This window comes from Rhineura floridana, chromosome 5 (genome assembly GCF_030035675.1).
Source record: "Rhineura floridana isolate rRhiFlo1 chromosome 5, rRhiFlo1.hap2, whole genome shotgun sequence".
Classification (NCBI taxonomy): Eukaryota; Metazoa; Chordata; class Lepidosauria; order Squamata; family Rhineuridae; genus Rhineura; species Rhineura floridana.
In genome coordinates, this window is record NC_084484.1 from 134,542,845 (window position 1) to 134,563,271 (window position 20,427).

Here is a 20,427-nt window from a genome sequence, read left to right on the forward strand (position 1 = left end):
CACTGGCTGGCCTACCCTTGGGTTGGTGCTGTTCCCCCCCCCCCCGGCTTCCCTCCCAATGCATAGCATAGCATTACAACTCACCTCTTTCCTCCTCCTCTCTCTCCCTCCTGCCCGCTATCTCTGCTTTCACTCCCATAAGGTTGGAGACCACTGACCTTCTCTCTTTCTCCCCCCCATCCAAAGTTTGAGGCGAACGTTGAGGCAGGAAAAGTGAATGGGAATTGTGGTGGTGGCGGCGGCGGTAGCAGCAGTAGCAGGCAGAGGACGTCGAAAGGTCTGCGCCTTCCTCTTAAGAGTCCACCCTGCCGGTTGAGGAGGCGGCGGCTGCTGCTGCTGCTAGAAGAGTCCTTGGGGGCTGCCCCAATGCTTTTAAGTGAGTAATAATAGAAAGGGAAGTGTTGGGAAGAGGCGCCCCCTTTCTCCAAGGAGGAGAAAGGGGGAGGCTGGGGCTTGTTGTGCACTTACCTCCGACTGTGTCTGTGTGTGTGTGTGTATTGGCGGCAGTGGCCAGTCAGTTTTTCTTTATGTGAAAGTGAAGAGAGAAGCTCTCAGCAGAGCCCACTGTACACTGTTCCACATACAGTACATGCAAGCCGAAGAGACTGAAAACATTCATTTTTATATAAGGCAGCCTGCCATTGGCTTGGGGACTGAGAGACAGGTTGGCCAGCCATACAGCTCGCCTGTTACACCCAAAGAGAAACGCACGCAACCTCTCTCTTTCTCACACACACACACACATCACACACGAGCGCGTGCACAAACTCACACCCGCAAATATTATCACGTGTCTTTTAAATCAGTGGTTCAAGACTTGTAGGCAGCTTTTCTAAGGAGGGCAGGTAGAAGGGAAGAACAAACTCAGGTTTTGAAAAAAAGAAAGGCAGATCCGCCGCGCTAGTGCAAAAAATGCCCGAAACTGGTGTCCATTAACTGACATGGGAGGGTTTCTATGGTCATAAACTCCCAACTCCGCTGGACGTACAAGTGGGGTATTCGTTTGCCGGTGTGCAGCGCCCCTCGGAAAAGCAGGGCTTTGTGTGACGATTTGCTGGTAGACAATTGCCACGGGGCAGAATTTCAGTGGCTGATGATGATTTGGTTGTTAGCTAGGCTAAGCCCACGGAGAGGCCAAGAATGCCTAACAGAGAAGTTTACAACGCCCGAAAATACCTGTCTAGGGGCACTGCCTAATTGAGGAATAAATGCTTACCTACACAAAGGCAGCTCAACGACTCCAGATGGGGGTCGGGGGAGGGCACTCAGCTGAAAAACTAAATTACTAGCTAAATTAGCCAGTTGCTAAAACCTTATCAATTAACAACAACACACCAAAATGTTTCTAAAGCTAATACTGAGATTTTCCCTTTGAATTATTACTAGAATGCATAAGTGTAATAAAACAAGGATCTTGTGGCACCTTAAAGACAACTCATGGCATAACCTTTTGTGGACTAGAGCATACTTCATAAGATGAATCTTGCACTAGCTGCTTCCATGCATCATGCTGAATATTTAAACCACGAAAGGTTATACCACAATTAATTACAGTAGTTAGTATTTAAGGTGCCAAAAGACTTTTTGGTGCAACAGACTAATGTGGCTGGTCCTCTGGAAGCTGTAATAAAGCATTACAACTACTCAGGAGTGACAGTATGGCCCATAGCTACATGTCTGTTCCTTGAGAAGTTTTGAAGCTCTGTTTAACTGTCTGGCTTCATGTGCAGGATGGCGTGGATGTATGCTTGAACACCACACTTGTTTGATTTATGCATGGCATGTACATATGATACAACTATAACCTTGGCATCACAAGTGTAGCTGACAATGAGAATCCAGTTGATGTATGTCTACAACAAGGCTTCTTCTCCCCACCCTTTTTTTTAAAGGGCCAATATTATATGATGTGGTGCACTTGTTTGATGGGCGAAAATCCTGTGGCATTCATTTTTCTCCATCTTATGCTAAAGTGCATGATATATAGAAGCAACTACTGCCATGGTTTCTGAAAGGCTTTCATAGTCTTACATTTAAAAAATAATAATAACCAACATTTTTCATGCCCAATATTTGCCAGTCATTCCTCTTACATTGTAAAGATGGGATGTCAACTGCAAAGTCACAAATTCTTCTGATGATACACACACACAAATGTTATGGAGTAACCAGTAGACACACACCTAGAGAAGACCTAGGAATCAAATCAGCTCCAAAATTCACAGGTTTTTCTTCCAAATATATGCCTGTTCATTGGCTCCTTCATTCTCATTTCCCTTTCAGAATCTTAAAAAGGGAGGGGGCAATGAGAAGCAACCCAATTTTCCTACTAAAAGTTCTCATTTCTATAACTTGGCTGATTCTCTTAGTAGAATAAAATAGGCACATTTTGTGACTGTTTTTATTTTATTTCCATGCCTTATATAATTTTGTTCAGTTGCAAATTTATTTAAGGTAGTTTTTCAGAATACAGAATTTTGTGCTGAGTTGCTTTTTTTCCCCCACAGACAAGGAATGCCCAAGTAATCAGTAGCCAAGCATAAGGAAGACTGGAAGCCATAGGGAGCACAAATGGCTCCACAATCAGGGCTTTTCTCATCACTTCAAACAATGCTATAGGCCAAATCACAAATTATGCCCAGCAAACAATTATTTTGCCACAGTTAGCAAGGAGTCCAGCTAATCCCACCTCCCTGACCTGTACTTGTATGATAAAATTATTCAAAACATGCATTTGGCACATGTGTGAATTCTAGTTGGACTCCATAGAACTGCACAATTGGTCCATGCATCCGAAGGAAACCCTCCAAATAACCGAGAAAAGAGCTCGAAACAGAGGGGATTTTCAAACATAATTTGTGATGTGACACAGGGATCTGCTTTCTTAAAGAAAATTAAAATTAAAAAGTCAACTGGGCACAACTTGGGTGTACCTAATGTACATTTTTGGACCTTTAGGTATACACCTTCAACAGTACTCGTTCATATGTGAGGCAGAATTGTGATGGAGGTACTTGTATTTCTGCCCTTCTGAGTGCTCCTGAGAGTACATCTCTTTCTATTTTGGAATATGAAGAACATCATTCCATCCTTGTAGACAATAAAAATGTACCCAGACCATGCACTCAGAAAGGTTAGTTTTATATCTACATAGCAATGAGGGCCACAGAAAGATAGAGGAAAAATGAGATTACAGGCAAGGCCATTGTCACATTAAAGCTTATGAAGACCCATGAGCTACCATTTTAATAAAGGTGTGTTACACAACAGTGGTTTGAATTAAAAAGCACTTTGGGGCAAGGAGTGCTTTGTCTTTTTAGGTGGTGGTGGGGTGGTAGTGTGCATAGAAGTGACAGTTAACATGATAATTAACTTAAAATTGATATACAAGTAGCAGATGAAGTTCTGTACATAGAGTGAATAAACGTTTATAGTGCAACCCTATATATGTCTACTCAGAAGAAAGTTCAGTGGGGCTTACAGGCAACTGGATATAGGATTGGAGCCCTAGGCTGCAAGCCTATGTCACTTATTCAAGAGTAAGCTCTGTTGAACACAGTAAGATTTACTTGTAAGTAAACATACACAGGATTGTACTACTGCTCTGTTAAATTTCTATGTCTTAGAACCAGGCTGGAAAAAAAAGGCAAATTTACACCATGTAATTATTACAGAATGTTACTTTGACTTTCATGCAGAACATTGATCGTGGCAAATTCCATATGTGTAGGCAGTTTCCAAGGAGTGCACACCTTTGTTTCTATAGATAAAATCCAGTAAAGTCTTGAGATGTCTTAAAAATCTTAAATGGGCTCTGGTCTGCAGAAGCGTATGCCACATCAAATATTTACTGATTTTATTTAACAAAATTTAGATACCTCTTTAACTATAAAAAAAATATACGTTTTACCAAAAAATAAAAAGACTTTTTTTCTTCAGCAGACCAGTATGGCTACCCCAAATGTCTCTAGATCAGGGGCTTAGGGCTGTAGTGTATGTTTGATAAATTGGAGAATAAACTAATTTTTAACTTAATGGTCATCCCCAGTGTTCTAAGAATTTAATTAAATTTGTATTAAATATTTCAATTGCAGTCCAACTTGCAAAAGTGTTTGTATTATGTATGTGTAGGTAGTAAGTAGTATGATCATCTGTCAGGTATGGCTTAATTTGGATTCCTGCATTGAGCAGGGGGTTGGACTCGATACTTTATAAGCCCCTTCCAACTCTCCTATGATTCTAATTACATAATTGTTTTTAAGATGCTTTTATTTTATTGAAACATCATGTAGTTTGCAATTGTTAATATTTGTGAGAAGAAAACATCAGTCGTGCCTTTACTCTGGCTTCACACAATATGAGACATCAAGCGATGCTCTAAAATGCATTGATGTGATAACTTGACTTGAGTGCCTGCATTTTAAAAATCAAGGTTATGTAAAATTGTCATGATGGTTATACAGATACAGAATCACCCCAAAAATAAGATGGTTTGAAGAAGGGTGAGGGGAAAAGACCTTGATTTTTTCCTTTTCTCCATTTTTAGTTTCTTTGTTCAGATTTATTTGCAACAATGCATATCATAGATGTATTTCACCATTTTGGTAAGTTCATGTAAAACTTACGTTCTATTAGTGATCCTTATGGACAGTGTTCCAGATACTATACTCTGAACCATCTTGTAAAAGACAGGTGAGCTTTAACTAGTTAGAGGCAGCTGTCCTTGAGCAGAATCAGGGACTCAGACTTGATGTAAACCCTTGTACGATATGAGGAAAGGTGAGGTATAAATACTGACTGATTGACTGAAATGAGAAGAGAGGCGAGTGTGCAAGCTCATGCAAGTAATGCTAAACAATGGATATATCTGAACCAGGGCACTGTTTCACATATTCTGTGACATTTCTCAGAGGAAAATAGTATATTTGTCTAGTATTATAGGAACAAATTCATATTATGATAGTGAGCAAGTCAAATAAATGAGCCATCTCCATGGGGACTGGTGACATGCCTTGCCAATAATTTCTGAAACATTAGAAGTGTATAAAATTATGCATGGCATTGAGAAAGTGGATAGAGAAAAGTTCTTCTCCCTCTCTCATAATACTAGAACTCGTGGACATTCAAAGAAGCTGAATGTTGGAAGATTCAGGACAGACAAAAGGAAGTACTTCTTTACTCAGTGCATAGTTAAACTGTGGAATTTGCTCCCACAAGCCACAGTAATGGCCACCAGCTTGGATGACTTTAAAAGAAGATTAGACAAATTCATGGACAGGGCTATCAATGGCTACTAGCCATGATGGCTGTGCTCTGCCACCCTAGTCAGAGGCAGCATGCTTCTGAAAACCAGTTGCCGGAAGCCTCAGGAGGGGAGAGTGTTCTTGCACTCGGGTCCTGCTTGCGGGCTTCCCCCAGGCACCTGGTTGGCCACTGTGAGAACAGGATGCTGGACTAGATGGGCCACTGGCCTCATCCAGCAGGCTCTTCTTATGTTCTTAACTTCAAGCATTTCTTTAGAATCAAAAAAGCACATTTCCACATCTTGATGTCATAATTTCAGAATATACCAAGCTGCCATTCTGAACAGACTAATGATGCACCTAGCCCTGTCATATCACCCTTGACCAGCTATTAATTCCCAGGGCTTGGGGCAAAAGTCAAACCTACTGTATGAGACCCTTTAACCACAGATGTTAGAGACTGACAATGGAATTTCTTAAGTTCAAAACAGGTGTCTTTAAGTGAGCTACATTATACAACATTTCCTCAGTCCCACAAGATTGAAATTCTGATAGTTAGCAAAATTTTATACTTAATAGCAATATTGTCAGATTCAATTTCTTAAGACATTGGATTCTGCCAGCCAGATAAGAGCAGTAAAAAGTAAATAAATAACAGCACAAGAAGGGCCTTGCTAGTTCACACCAGAGTCACCTGAATCAGATGAAAAATAAGTAGAGTTTGGTGTTAGCAACCTATAGCACCACACTCCAAACCTCCAAACAATCTCACCCAGCAATTTCATATATATGAAACAGAACTGGAGACAAGCTGGAACCCTGTGGGACGTCATAGCATAAAAGCCATGGAACTCATCTCTGAGCAGTGTCTTATGGACTTAGCCACTGGATGGGAGAGGAGCCATCACAATAGCATCCCCAGTTCCCAAGCCAGACTATGCAAACACATATCAAAGTCAATGATACCAAAAGGCTCCAAGAAGTCCAGGATAACTTTCTAGAAAATCATGCCAAAGGGTGCGGAAGCCAACCCTGAAACTAGATAAAAATTAATCCAGATAATCAGTTTAATCCAAGTGCGTGTGGAGTTGTGTAGCAACCACCTTCTCAAGGTACTTGCCCAGGAAAGGCATATTTGCAACCAATCAATGCTTACAGTCCTTGGGATCCAGAGGATTTCTTAAAAAGCTGTCTCATGACCATCTACTTTAGGGCAGCCAAGATCATTGCCTCTCGTTAGGAGATACTAATAATATCCTGGACTCAGCCAGTCAACCCTTTCTACTAGATATAAAGCACAAAGAATAAGGGTCAAGACAAGAGGTAGGCAGCACTCCATCAAGCACTCCATTCATAGGTCACAAAACTTAATCATTTATCCAACAAAACAGGACCAGAGTGGGCCTTGGACATATTCATCGGCTGAACAGAAATAATAGCCTTTAGGCTGAGCTGGATACAAATTATTTTATCATCCAAGTGGTCATAGCAGTCCACAAAATGTTCCTTTACGTAATTTTCCACACTAAGGATGCAGTTACACTAGCTGCTTCAAAAGCAGCCAGACCATTTTCTCTGGCTTCAGTTTAAAATGCATTTTATTTATTTATTTATTTACTTATTTATATACCACCCTTCCTCCCAGCAGGAGCTTAGGACAGCAATTTAAAATGTGTTTGCTCATGGCTGGATACACTTCCCTGCTGCTGATCTCTGACTTTTTAGGACCACCCCGAGCAAAGCGCTAGGCCAATCACTGTCTCTAATCAATCTACAGCAAAGCATTTTCATTGGACACACCATGGAGTGGCAATGATTGATCTACCAAACAGTTTTGATTTCTGTGTGAAGCTGATTTCTCGGAGAAATGCGCTGGAGCTACATTTCCCTAGGTTTTTGAGTAAAAAGGGGCAGAGTTTGACTACCATTGTATGTCTCTGGCTTCAGTCAAAAGAAATGGACAAGCACTGAACCCAGCACAACCACAAGCATGTCTCTACCCTAAGTTGGATAAAGCTTCAAACTAACTTGAAAACCTACTGAATAGCACTGCCTCGACTTGATAGTGGCGGAAAATTATTGTTTCTTTACTGCTATCACCACCATAGAATGGGTTCAAAGACAGAGTCTTATATGTGTTTGGTCAGATTCATAAGAGTTTCTTGACGCTTGCATTATGGTCTGCAGCTTATTTAAAATAATGGGTGATCAGATTCTGCTCAGTATTAAATGGCACTTAGGAAAGAGCAGTATGCCAAATCCTACAGAGTGATTAGGGCTTGAACAGAGCACCTGTAAACCGATGAGAAAACTCAGAATTCTCTCATATTCCATCTGCATTTCAGGGTGGCTATTCTAATAGGTGCATGAAATAATTGTTCAAGTTTAAACTTCACATGAAAGAGATCAGACTATGACAAAGGAATCAAAGAAATGTCCCCTTCCCCATATCCGCCCAGGCAAGAACATGAAGTCAGCAGTGTTGGGTCAATGGCATCCAGCCATGAAGTCCTGAGTTGTGCTAGACAAGGCAAAAAATGTAAATGTACTGCCTTCAAGTCGATTCTGACTTATGGCGACCCTATGAATAGGGTTTTCATGAGGCTGAGAGGCAGTGACTAGCCCAACGTCATCCAGTGAGCTTCATGGTTATGTGGGGATTCGAACCCTGGTCTCCCAGGTCGTAATCCAGCACTTTAACCACTACACCACACTGGCTTGCTAGACAAGGCAGAATAAATATATTCCTATCCACTTTCTCCGTACCATGCATTCTTTTAAGAAACTTGGATTACCCAGGGACAATTGCAGGTTGATCATAGCAGCAAAAAGGGCAGCTGGTTATGGAAATGCTATGCTGTCCCTGTATATGGAGCTGCTTGACCAGGTAGAGAAAGTAAGGGCTACTGCCTGGTCCTTAATTGGGCAAAACTTAGCACCAGATGGAATCCTGTAGAAATTACTGTGGAGACGGGACACATGGGATGGTACATATATTGAAGGAAGGGCAAACGCCTGTTAATTTGAGAGTCATGCTATGCTCTACCTGTGATTACAAGTTATGGCTGAAAGTCCAGAACACATCATCTCAGTGACATTTTTCTGGGGACCGTCCTTTACCAGGAAGATGAATGCTTTTGGTTAGCTGTTGTAGTTTTTTAGAAATGCTAGTATTAAAGGAAACAACATGCTAGCAAAGGTTGAGATACATGCAGATTCTACCTAGAATGCTTTCCTCCTGCATAGATCTGAACAGCATTAGCTAAGTCAGAATCTTGCTTTCTCTTCAGCTTGATCAAGTTAGTTTTTTCTCTGTTTGTTAAAAAAGACTTGAAATTATATATATATTAGATTTAACTTACATTTCCCCTTTTAAACTTATTATATTTAAATACACTTGCTAAATTTTATTGTTAGAAATACAAGTAACACAAATAGAACAATAAAGAACAGAAGCATCACCCACTCTGGAACTTTTGGGTGAAGGGCAGGTAATAAATTCTGATGATGATGATAATCTATTGCCACAACTAAATTGAAATATTATATTTCACTGTAACGTTGTTGGCTTTTTCTAAAAAAAATATTGTCAGATTCATCTATGCAACTGAGGGCAAGTCAAGACAAAACCAAAGACAATCTGTCTCCAGCAAGAGCAGAATCATCTGTTCTCTCAAACCAGCAGGCAGACCTGACATGGAAGATTTTTATAGGGCCAGGAACAGTCAGATAAGCAGATCTGGGGCAAGGAGGCTTTCTCGGTTGTGGTGTGTGGCCTTTTTGCAGTTCTTTATTTTGTTCAGAGTTGGGTAGCAATGATCAGGCTGCTTTACATTCTTTAGATTAGGGATGTGGAACCTGTGGCCCTCCAGATTATTACTGGACAATAATTTGCATCTTCCCTTTACACTAGCCATGCTGCCTGGACTGGAGCTGATTGGAGTTGTAGTCTCTGGAGGGCCACACGGTCCTCATCTCTGCTTTGGATCATCAGTTCACAACCCCTTGTAGGCTTGTGCCTTGCTTACTTTTTCCAGCCTTCCTCCCAAACTTTCCTTTTGGCTGGAGCTTATGAGAAGTATAGGCCAAAACATATGAATGTTGCCCTGGGCTCCTACTGGGAGAAAAGGTGGGATAGAAATAAAAAAATAAATAAGTACTGTAAGAGTGGCACCAGGTTGTGGAAGGATGATTTATTCAGCAACATTTGTTAAATGATTCCTAGTGCCTGCCTATTATTTGGAACTCCAGTTTCAGATATTAAGGACAGACCTAAAACACTATAATCCATATTTGTGTTTCTATATAATTCACTAAAGTAAGAAGAACACCAACAAACATACAAAAATATAATTCTCCATCTTTGGAGATGGCAGGTGTTGCCACCACTCACCATATGCTCAGAGGCACATGTTACCAAATTCTTCCAAGCTACACAGAAAGTGGATTGGACTGTGAAAGACCAACCCAAATTGTGTTTGCATTTTGACAACTTTGTAGGGCAGTACAATATCTCAGAGAGGAGTTCAGGTCTCCTGCTCCCCTGGTGCATTCACTATAGCCGCCCAATTTCCCTGCTTTTTAAAGTTTGGTAGAAATATCTGTGGACTATAGGTACATTCTTAAACTGCAAGGTTTTTTGCCTATTAGTGAATTTCCCTGCTTTTTAATCCGGGAGGTAAGAAATGGGATCTTGTGCAAGTTTGCTGAGAATGGATTGATCATTTGCATGCTTATTGAGTTAAGTGGGATTTACACACACACACCAGGCAATCATGCTTAGGATAGGTGAAACTGACCACAGGGGATGGGGAAGGGAGGAGGGGGAGGAGGTAGGGCTGGAAAGGCAGAGAGGAGGACTGGGAGGGGAGCAGGCAGGAGGGGGAGGGGAGAAGAAGGACAGATGTGGTCGTTTGCATGTTTATTGAGTTCAGTGGGATTTACTCCCGTGCAATCATGCTTAGGATAGGTAAAACTGACTGGGGGGGAGGGACGGAGGGCTGGAGTGGGCAGGGAAGGCGGAAGAAGAAAGAGGGGAGGAGAAAGGGAGAGGAAAGGGGAAGGAGGGAAAAGGCAGGTCTGATCATTTGTATGATTATTGAGTTGAATCAGATATACTCCTATGCAATCATGATTAGGATAGGTAAAACTGACCAGGCTGGGCCTGGCAACCAAGACGTCTTCTGTATCTTTCACAGTTGGGCAGGGGGAAGGGAGAATTCTACCTTGTGGTTTTTCCCATTACAATGTTGCAAGAACACCGACACTTGGCTTTCTCTTCTCCTAAAGATACAGGATCAGCCTCAGGCCCTGAACCTGGCAACCCTACCTCCCATCAAAATTTAAAACAAAGCTGTCCCTGGCCACATCCACACCAGGCCTCTATTACACTTTGGACAGTCATTATTTATTTATCTATTTATTTAGTGTATTTATATACCGCCCCATAGCGGAAGCTCTCTGGGCGGTTTACAATAACTAAAAACATTAAAAACAAATATACAAGTTTAAAAACACATCTTTTAAAAACAATTTAAAACAATTTATCATGGCTTCTCTCAAAGCCATGGCTCAAAGCCAATCATGGCTTCTCTCAAAGAATCCTGGGAAGTGTAGTTAGTGAAGGGTGCTGAGAGTTGCTAGGAGACGCCCTGTTCCCCTCACAGACCGTTAATCAGAGTGGTTGACTGTTAAACCCTTCTCTCAAGGGAGTAGCAGTCTTCTCTCAGCACCCTTCACAAACTACACTTCCCAGGATTCTTTGAGGGAAGCCATGACTGTCTCAAGTGAAATCAAGTCTGGTGTGGGTGTGGCCCTCTGATTAGCCAAGCCCAGCAGCTGTGAGGCTTTTAGAACACTGACAGCTGGTCCTTACTGAGCATGCCCCGCGTTATAATATGCTTCCAGCCAAAATTTCTTAAATTAATTAAAAATCAACCAGGCATTTTTTTAACTTTTAAACTGCAGAAGATGAAGGTCAGAGCATGGGGCAAGGTCAGTATTAGGATTACAGGTACTCTGTGAACATGGCTCATTTTTAATGAATTTCAACAGATTATGAGAACTCAGAGAAAAAAGTCCGAAAGGGCTCTGAGGTTTTTTTCTCTCTTTTTAGACTTTGAACTCTCGATTCTCTCTGACTGTTTTGTGTATCACCATGAAAATTGACAGGGTTGTTAAGCAAGCGTTTCTGAGTTCAGGACTATAAGTTTTGTAAGGTTTAGTTTTGAAATGAGCTTATGGGAAGCCTCAGAATGGCATGGGGGGTATTTTCCATTTAACATTGCGGAATGTGAAAAATCCCCGCTGACTAGTATACAGCCACTCTCGTGGCTGTATAATTTCCTCATTAAGTTAGCGCACTAAGTTATACACAAAAGTTATAGATATGCTACACCTATTATAACTATATAATGTAACTATTAACTGTTAAATAGGTACAGTTGGAAGATATGCTATTGTAGTGTATCCTACTTCACTGCCTATATTTTCTCTCGTCCTTTACAGTATCTTCATTTCGCTATGACATCAGTTTCTTTTCTAAACAAAGAGGATTCTGCTCACAAATTGAAGCTTATTAAATTCATTGAGGCGTTTATGAGATGCTTCATTATTCTACCCCTTTCTCACATTGCCTGGGGCAGAGGTGACCATTGGTGGTTCTGTAGTACCGTGATCTTTCAGGATAGTGCTGCATGCTTTATGATGAGAGATGTGAAGCATTAGCCATCCATCTGCTGCCTGAGCCTGTAGGCCTACCATGGCCAGCTACATTAAAGGCCATTGTGTGCTTAAAGAAGGGAGACTGTAAGGCTGCCAGAGGAGTGTTTATTTTATTTGTAGAGTGCTTTCTCCCAGTTACATGGCATATCCACAGTCCTGCTTATTTTGTCAATATGTAACATTTTATTTACATGTGACAATATGATGCAATATAAGAAATAAAATAGAATTAAAAATCAGTATGAATATTTAATGTAGATATGTCATGAACCACCTGAATGAAGCTTGCGAACCACAGTTTGGGAACCCCTGGGCTAGTGATTTTCAGGTTGCTACTACAACCTTAGCCCAAGATAAGTCAATCTTTGGGTCAATTAGCCACTCTGATGTGGTGGTAAGTGCCAAAGTTAGTAGAAAGTAGATATGGCTGAATCTGTCTTTTCCCCAGTCTGAACATATTTTATGTCTTTATCCATAATTCCATTCTGTTTTCCCATTAATCCGTGGTGTGTGGTTTTTTTTTAAAAAAACAATCTTTTAAAATAAAACTTAAATGGTTATTTTATCTCAAAACACATGTATTTCTCTCAAAATACATATTCAAATGCATATTTAATCTCAAAATACATATTAAAGTGTATTTTTCTCAAAATAATCTTTCAGTACATATTTTGATATATAAAACTTCCAAGACAACATTAGGAGAAGGAAAAAAATATAATGTATAGCTTGGTTTCAACCACACATTAGTCCAAGACATGCAGGTTTCATATAGGAATTAGCAAATATCAAATTCCTCAAACATCCATGTTACAAATTGCCATTTTTAATATATGCACAGTACTGTAAAAGCTCTTAACAAATTTCTGACATGTGGAATAAATGCACCATATCAGGTCTACAATGTGCAGAAATTGTGGTTCAGACTCGGAGTAATCTGAAGGAATTGTGACTCAAGCCGACATAGCCTGATAAAGGTTCAAAATGTTTGTTTATTGACTTGAAGGCACATAACAACAACATTTATTTACAGTATTTATTACATTTATTTACAGGATTCAACTTCATTGAATTGTTTCAGTCTTAGAACTGGGAACCAAAAAATGTGAATTGAGGTAAGATAGGTTGAGTCATAAAAATTACATGCATCATGAGTGTTCAGAAGACTGATTTCCATGCTCAAAAGTGTTCTTTCGACACAATTCTTTCTACTTTGTTTGGAAGATTTCCCCACATGTCCAGACCCAGCTGAACTGCACTGAATTGTTATTTGGGAGAATATCAATTTACCTTGCCTAGTAAACACTGCCATATTAACGGTAAGCATGATCTAAGTTGCGGCAGTGGGAATATTGGTACTTGGGGAATGAGTTAACAGAGACCAGAAGGGAAATAATGGGGTTCTTTCAGATTCATAGTGAGACCTCAGCCCAGTTGTACCTGTTGCTGCAACAACATATGTACTTCCAAAGTGTTGTGTCTGATTTCTAGCAATTCTGACTTGCACCCTTCATTCCTGCCTCAATTAGAGACTAATTAGCATCCATTCTTTGCTAATCTGTGTGTGTTTAACAGGGTTGTGCCCTGGATTTGGCTGAATCCAGAACTGAATTGGACTGCTTTGTGTCCTATCCAAATAGGCTTGAGGCAGCTACAGATAGCTACAGAGTGGGTCAGGTCAACTGTAATTGATTTGTAGCTGAACTGTAGCTCAAAACACTCAGTAAGCCAGACAGACTGTCTCAAACCTGTTACAATTAATAATTACAACAACATATAAAGAGAACACCATCGTGGAGGAGGGGAGGTGGGCTTTACTTGTTGGGAGCTGCAGGACTAGAATCTCACCCCACCCCACACTCTCCAGTCAAAGTACTTTGGGGAGGGAGAAGAGGGAAACTAGAGTTTTCTTACTGAGAGCTGCATGCCTAGAATCTCACTCCACCCAACAGTCTGCATTCAGAATGCTTGGGGGAGGGTTGGTAAATTCTTAAAATGCACAGCTGTTTTATAAGTTTTATCTCTTAGAAAGTGTTTGGTGCATTTTAGTGGCACTTGTGGGGTTTTTCCCCTTCACTGTTACCCTATCCAGAGTTATACCTTTGTTTTCTGTCCTTTCCCAATCAATCCCAGCATCATCTTTATTTTTTTTTAAAAAATTTCCTTGACTATGGCCTGGTACCCCCCCTCCCCCCAGTTTTGGCTCTAGTTTTTAGGTACAGTTTATTTAGTTATGTTTTGTTTTCTGTGTGTCTTTATCAGTACATTATCTTGTGTGTTTATATCAGTAGGTCTTGTGAATACATCGTACATAATCCAGTACATTGTACACAGGTATTGTAAAAACAGGACAAATACAGTGTAATATTACATACATCAGTGCGGTACAAATCCGGCCCATGAATCACATTGGTGGGGACGGGGGTTTCCATGCACAGCCCTAGTGTTTAACTTGTGCTGCTGCTTTACCTCCCTGTGATATGTACTCTGAGTATGCAGGCATTGGGATAGAACCGGATGTAAATGTAAATTCTGCCAAAACTAAGTAAGGATAATGACACACACATAAGACAGTGTATGTAACAAGCCTTACATTAACAAACTTAGTTTGAAAATGCAGCCTCTATTAGGAGACTTTTTAAAAACTTTCTATAAGGAAAATGTAACTTAATTATATCACTTAGTAGGCATGGCAACTACAAGCATATCTTTTTTTAGGGGAGACAGAAATTTGCAAGCAGAAAAACAGGGGAACTGTAATCCTAATCTTCACAAATTGTGGACATTCATTGACACTCACTTATCAGAATGAAACATTTTTATGAATAATCCACTACTTGGGTCCAAGTTATTTGATGCACCGCCTGCTCCTGTATCAGCCAGCCTGCACATTGAGATCTACAACAAAGGCTTTCCTCATGTGTCCACCTCATGAGGTTGGTGGCCATGAAGGAGAGCACCTTTTCCATGGTGCCCCATGGCTTTGCAGCTCTCTGCCAGTGGATCTGTGATGGCCTCCCATGATTCAAAACATTAAGAAGGCCTGAAAAACATACCTTTTCCAACTCACTTGTTTTACAAACTAACTTGTACTTTGTTATTGCTGCGCTATTGCTCAGAGGCACATGTTGCCAAATTTTTCCAAGCTACACAGGAAGTGGATTGGACTGTGAAAGACTAACCCAAATTGTGTTTGTATTTTTACAAATTTGTAGGGCAGTACAATATAAGTTGTAAGTTGTAACAATATAAGTTGACAATAAGGACATTGAACTTGTCAAGGATTATCAATACCTTGGGACAGTAATTAACCAAAATGGAGACAATAGTCAAGAAATTAGAAGAGGGCTAGGACTGGAGAGGCAGCTATGAGAGAACTCATAGTTGGTTTTATTATTTTGGATGTTTTTAAATACCTGTCTTTAACTATTTTTGCCAATAATTTTATTGTTTCAATTCCTTTTGTTTAATCTATACGCAGAACATAATCATACAGAGTGGGATTGGACCAAGATGAAGGAGGTGTGAAAATTGGAGGGAGAAATATCAATAATTTAAGATATGCAGACGATACCATACTACTAGCAGAAATCAGTAATGAATTGAAACAAATACTGATGAAAGTTAAAGAGGAAAGCACAAAAGTAGGACTACAGCTGAACGTCAAGAAGACTAAAGTAATGACAACAGAAGATTTATGTAACTTTAAAGTTGACAATTAGGACACTGAACTTGTCAAGGATTATCAATACCTCAGCACAGTCATTCACCAAAATGGAGACAATAGTTAAGAAATCAGAAGAAGGCTAGGACTGGGGAGGACAGCTATTAGAGAACTAGAAAAGGTCCTCAAATGCAAAGATGTATCACTGAACACTAAAGTCAGGATCATTCAGACCATGGTATTCCCGATCTCGAAAGTTGGACAGTGAAAACAATGGATAAGAGAAAAATCAACTCTTTTGAAATGTGGTGTTGGAGGAGAGCTTTGCAGATACCATGGACTGCGAACAAGACAAATAATTGGGTGTTAGAACAAATTAAACCAGAATTATAATTAGAAGCTAAAATGGTGAAACTGAGGTTATCATACTTTGCACAGAAGACATGATTCACAAGAAAAGACAATAATGCTGGGGAAAACAGCAGGGAGTAGAAAAAGAGGAAGACCAAACAAGAGATGGATTGATTCCATAAAGGAAGCCACAGACCTGAACTTACAAGATCTGAACAGGGTGGTTCATGACAGATGCTCTTGGAGGTCACTGATTCATAGGGTCGCCATAAGTCATAATCGACTTGAAGGCACATAACAACAAAAGCTGCCGCCACACTAAAGGTCGGTTTTCTGTGTTGTGCAGAACGGACCTCCTGATAAAATGGTATCTGCAGGAGGCCCTCACCTGCAGAGCACAGTGATCGGCTGTGTATATAAGGGATAAGACGGTCTTTCAGGTATCCTGGTCCCAAGCTGTATAGGGCTTTGTACACCAAAACTAGAACGTTGAACTTGGCCCGGTAGCAAATGGGCAGCCAGTGCAAGTTTTTCAGCAGTGGGGTGACATATTGGTAATACTTGCCCCAATGAGCAGTCTCGCCGCCACATTTTGCCCCAGCTGCAACTTCCAGACCAACCTCAAGGGCAGCCCCACATAGAGCACATTACAGTAATCCAGCCTGGAGGTTACCAGTGCGTGGACAACAGTGGTCAGGCTATCCAGGTCCAGAAACGGCCGCAGCTGTTTTACCAGCCAAAGCTGGTAAAAGGCACTCCTAGCCACGGAGGTCACCTGAGCCTCTAGCGACAAAGATGGATCCCGGAGCATCCCCAGACTATGAACCTGCTCTTTCAGAGGGAGTAGAACCCCATCCAAAGCAGGCAATTGACCAATTATACGAACTCGGGAACCACCAACCCACAATTTACAATAGATGCTATTGGAGGTCGCTGATTCATAGGGTTTCCATAAGTCGTAACTGACTTGAAGGCACTTAACAACAATATCTCAGAGAGGACGTCAGGTGTCCTGCTCCCCTGGTGCATTCACTATAGCTGCCCAATTTTCCTGCTTTTAAAAGTTTGATAGAAATATCTGTTGGCTGTATGTACTTTCTTCAGCCGCAAGGTTTTTTTGCCTGTTAGTGAATTTCTTTACTTTTTAATGTGGGAGGTAAGAAATAGGATCCTGTGCAAGTTTGCTGAGAATGGATTGATCATTTGCATGGTTATTGAGTTCAGTGGGATTTATTCCCTGCAAGAGAGCCAGTGTGGTTTAGTGGTTAGAGTGTCGGACTACAACCTGGGAGATCAGGGTTCAAATCCCCACACAGCCATGAAGCTCACTCAGTGACCTTGGGCCAGTCACAGAGGAAGGCAATGGTAAAGGCTTTCCTCTTCTCCCAGGCATTTTAGCATGTGTTTTATACTGTTTAAATTTAAATTGTATTTTAAATTGTTTTTATAAGATCTGTTTTAAATTGCATTTGTTTTAATGTTTTTAGTTACTGTATACCGCCGAGAGAGCTTCGGCTATGGGGCGGTATAAAAGTATAATAAAATAAATAAAATAAAATAAGTAAAACCACCACTGAATACGGTTTACCATGAAAACCCTATTCATGTGGTCGCCATAAGTCGGAATTGACTTGGAGGCAGTCCATTTCCATAAACATGCTTAAGATAGGTGAAACTGACCACAGGAGATAGGAAGGGGAGGAGGAGAAAGGTCAGAGGGGAGGAGGGGGATGGGAGCGGGGAGGAAGAGGGCAGGTTTGATCATTTGTATGCTTATTGAGTTCAGTGGGATTTATTCCCCTGCACTCATGCTTGGCATATGTAAAACTGATGGGGGGAGGAGGAAAAGAGGAAGGGAGGGAGCACTGGAGTGGGCAGGGGAGAAAGAAGGGGGAGGGGAGGAAGAAGGGAGGAGGAAGGGAGAGGAGAGGGGAAGGAGGATAAAGGCAGGTCTGATCGATTGCATGCTTATAGAGTTCAATGGGATTTATCCCTGTGCAATCATACTTAGGATAGACGAAACTGACCTGGGGGAGGAGCAGGGAGGGGGGAAGAGGGAGGGGGAGGGGAGGGGTGGAGATTGAGTAGGTGGGCACTGGACAGAGGAGAAGCTCCTTTCCTTTCCAAAAGGAAATCATTGAGAGGAGTATCATTCTTTTTCAGCGTTTCCCCCACCTTCTTATTCTACAATAGGCACATGTAGTCTCCCACCCAAATTTAAACCAAAGCTGTCCCTGCCCATATCCACATCAGACCTTTATGTCACTTTAGACAGTCATGGCTTCTCCCAAAGAATCCTGGGAAGTGGAGTTAGTGAAGGATGCTGAGAGTTGCTAGGAGACACCCTGTGCCCCTCACAGAGCTTCAATCTGAGTGGCTGACTGTTCAACCACTCTGGCCACTGGAGGTCTGTCAGGGGAATAGGAGTCTCCTCTCAGCACCTTTCACAAACTACACTTTCCAGGATTCTTTTGGGGAAGCCATGACTGTCTAAAGTGAAATCAATGTCTTGCCTGTGTGTGGCCCCCTGATTAGGCAAGCCAAGCAGCTGTGAGTTTGGCTTTTAGAACACTGTCAGTTAGTTCTTACTGAGCATTGCTGGGCTTATCATTGAATTTAATGTTAAATTTCTTAAACTAATTAAAATTCAGCCAGACATTTTTTTAACTTTTAAACTGCAGAAGATGAAGTTCAGAGTATGGGGCAAGGTCAGTAACAGGATTACAGGTCCTCTGTGAACATAGTTGATTTTTAATTGATTTCAACAAATTATGAGACCACTGACAGAAAAAAGTCCAACAGGGGTCTGGGCTTTCTCTCTCTCTTTTTACACGTTGAACTCTCGATTCTCTCTGTTTACTGTATTGCCTATGAAAATTTAGAGGGTTGTTAAGCAAGTGTTTCTGGGTTCAGGACAATAAGTTTTGTAAGGTTTTGTTTTGAAATAAGCTTATGGGAAGCATCAGAATGGCATGGGGGTATTTTCTATTTAACATTGCGGAATGTGAAAAATCCATGCTGGCTATAGTATGCATCCACTCTCATGGCTATATAATTCTTGCAGCTGAAACCAAACAAATCAGAATTCAAGTAAAACACTGCAGTCTTATCACCAGGATCGTGATCTAAAAATTATGTCACATTCTGAAATCTGCCTAAATTTTATGCAATCCTTTTACAAACCACATTATGGAAAAAAATTATACACTCTTTTAGTACCTTTTGATATTTTATATCAAATTTAGCCTGTATTATTGCAATATTTTAATTTTTATACCAAATCATCTGTCTTATTGTGACATTTTAGTCCTTTATTTATATAAAACATTTTTATACCGCCCTTCATTCTATTTAGAATTTCAGGATAGTGTACAGTTGGTTATATCGCAACATAAATATGATACATAATTCATAATTAAAATATACACAAGTTAAAAAGTCTGGGTAAACAAAATTATTTTATCCTGTTAAAATAGCAAGGCTGGTGCGGACTAGAAAGAGGGCATTCTCGATTGTGGCCCCCACCCTCTGGAATTCCCTTCCTTTCGACCTTCGCCATGCCCCCTCCCTGATAGGTTTCCGCCGAGCCTTGAAGACCTGGCTGTTCAGGCAGGCCTATGGGATCCCTGGGGTGGGTTAGCTTTTAATACTGTTATTAATCAGAATTGTAGTGTTTAGTCTAATTATTGATTGTGGCTCTCATTGTTTTATATTGTATTTTATTGTATTGATGTATGTCGCCTAGAGTGGCTGTTAATTCGGCCAGATAGGCGACTCATAAATAAAATTTTATTATTTATTATGGTGCCAAGGAGGTTGCAACGTGGGCTCCAGGCAACATTCTGAAGGAAAGGCATTCCATATGCTTTGGGGTGCCACTGTCAAAAAAAGTCAATTTATTTTTTGTCAGTTAAATACCATACCTTTGACAAAGGCACTTCAATTTATTTATTTATTACATTTATATACCGCCCCATAGCCAAAGCTCTCTGGGCAGTTTACAGCAATTAAAAACATTAAAAACAAATGTACAAATTTTAAAACAAAAAAACAATTTAAAAACACAATTTAAAAAAATTAAAAACAATTTAAAAACACATGCTAAAATGCCTGGGAGAAGAGGAAAGTCTTGACCTTGTGCCGAAAAGATAACAGTGTTGGTGCCAGGCACACCTCGTCAAGGAAATCATTCCATGATTTGGGGGCCACCACTGAGAAGGCCCTCTTCCTTGTTGACAGACTCCCAGCTTCCCTCCCAAGTAGGCACCCGGAGGAGGATCTTAGATGTTGAGCGTAGTGTATGGGTGGGTTCATGTTGGGAGAGGAGTTCCATCAGGTGTTGTGGTCCTAAGCTGGGTAAGGCTTTATAGGTTAAAACCAGCACCCTGAATCGAGCTCAGAAACATACAGGCAGCCAATGCAAGCGGGCCAGAATCAGTTTTATAT

At 40.8% G+C, this 20,427-nt stretch overlaps 1 protein-coding gene and 1 long non-coding RNA gene across 10 annotated transcripts in view; one reads left to right on the plus strand and one right to left on the minus strand.

The window, feature by feature from the left end:
* BBX (BBX high mobility group box domain containing) overlaps positions 1–610 on the minus strand; it is a 215,088-nt gene extending 214,478 nt beyond the window's left edge. For 4 of the 9 annotated variants that reach the window (XM_061628137.1, XM_061628124.1, XM_061628133.1 and 1 more), the window contains exon 1: positions 85–374. The gene's annotated coding sequence lies outside the window, so the exon portion shown is untranslated. Of the gene's footprint in view, positions 1–84; positions 375–468 lie in introns of those variants that run through there. The other 5 variants (XM_061628132.1, XM_061628125.1, XM_061628127.1 and 2 more) reach the window with 3 other exon arrangements.
* On the plus strand, positions 4–17,663 carry LOC133385338 (uncharacterized). Its single transcript, XR_009762854.1, has 3 exons — positions 4–376; positions 13,022–13,081; positions 15,448–17,663. It is a non-coding gene; the product is annotated as an uncharacterized LOC133385338 (long non-coding RNA).
* The last annotated feature ends 2,764 nt before the right edge of the window (positions 17,664–20,427 follow it).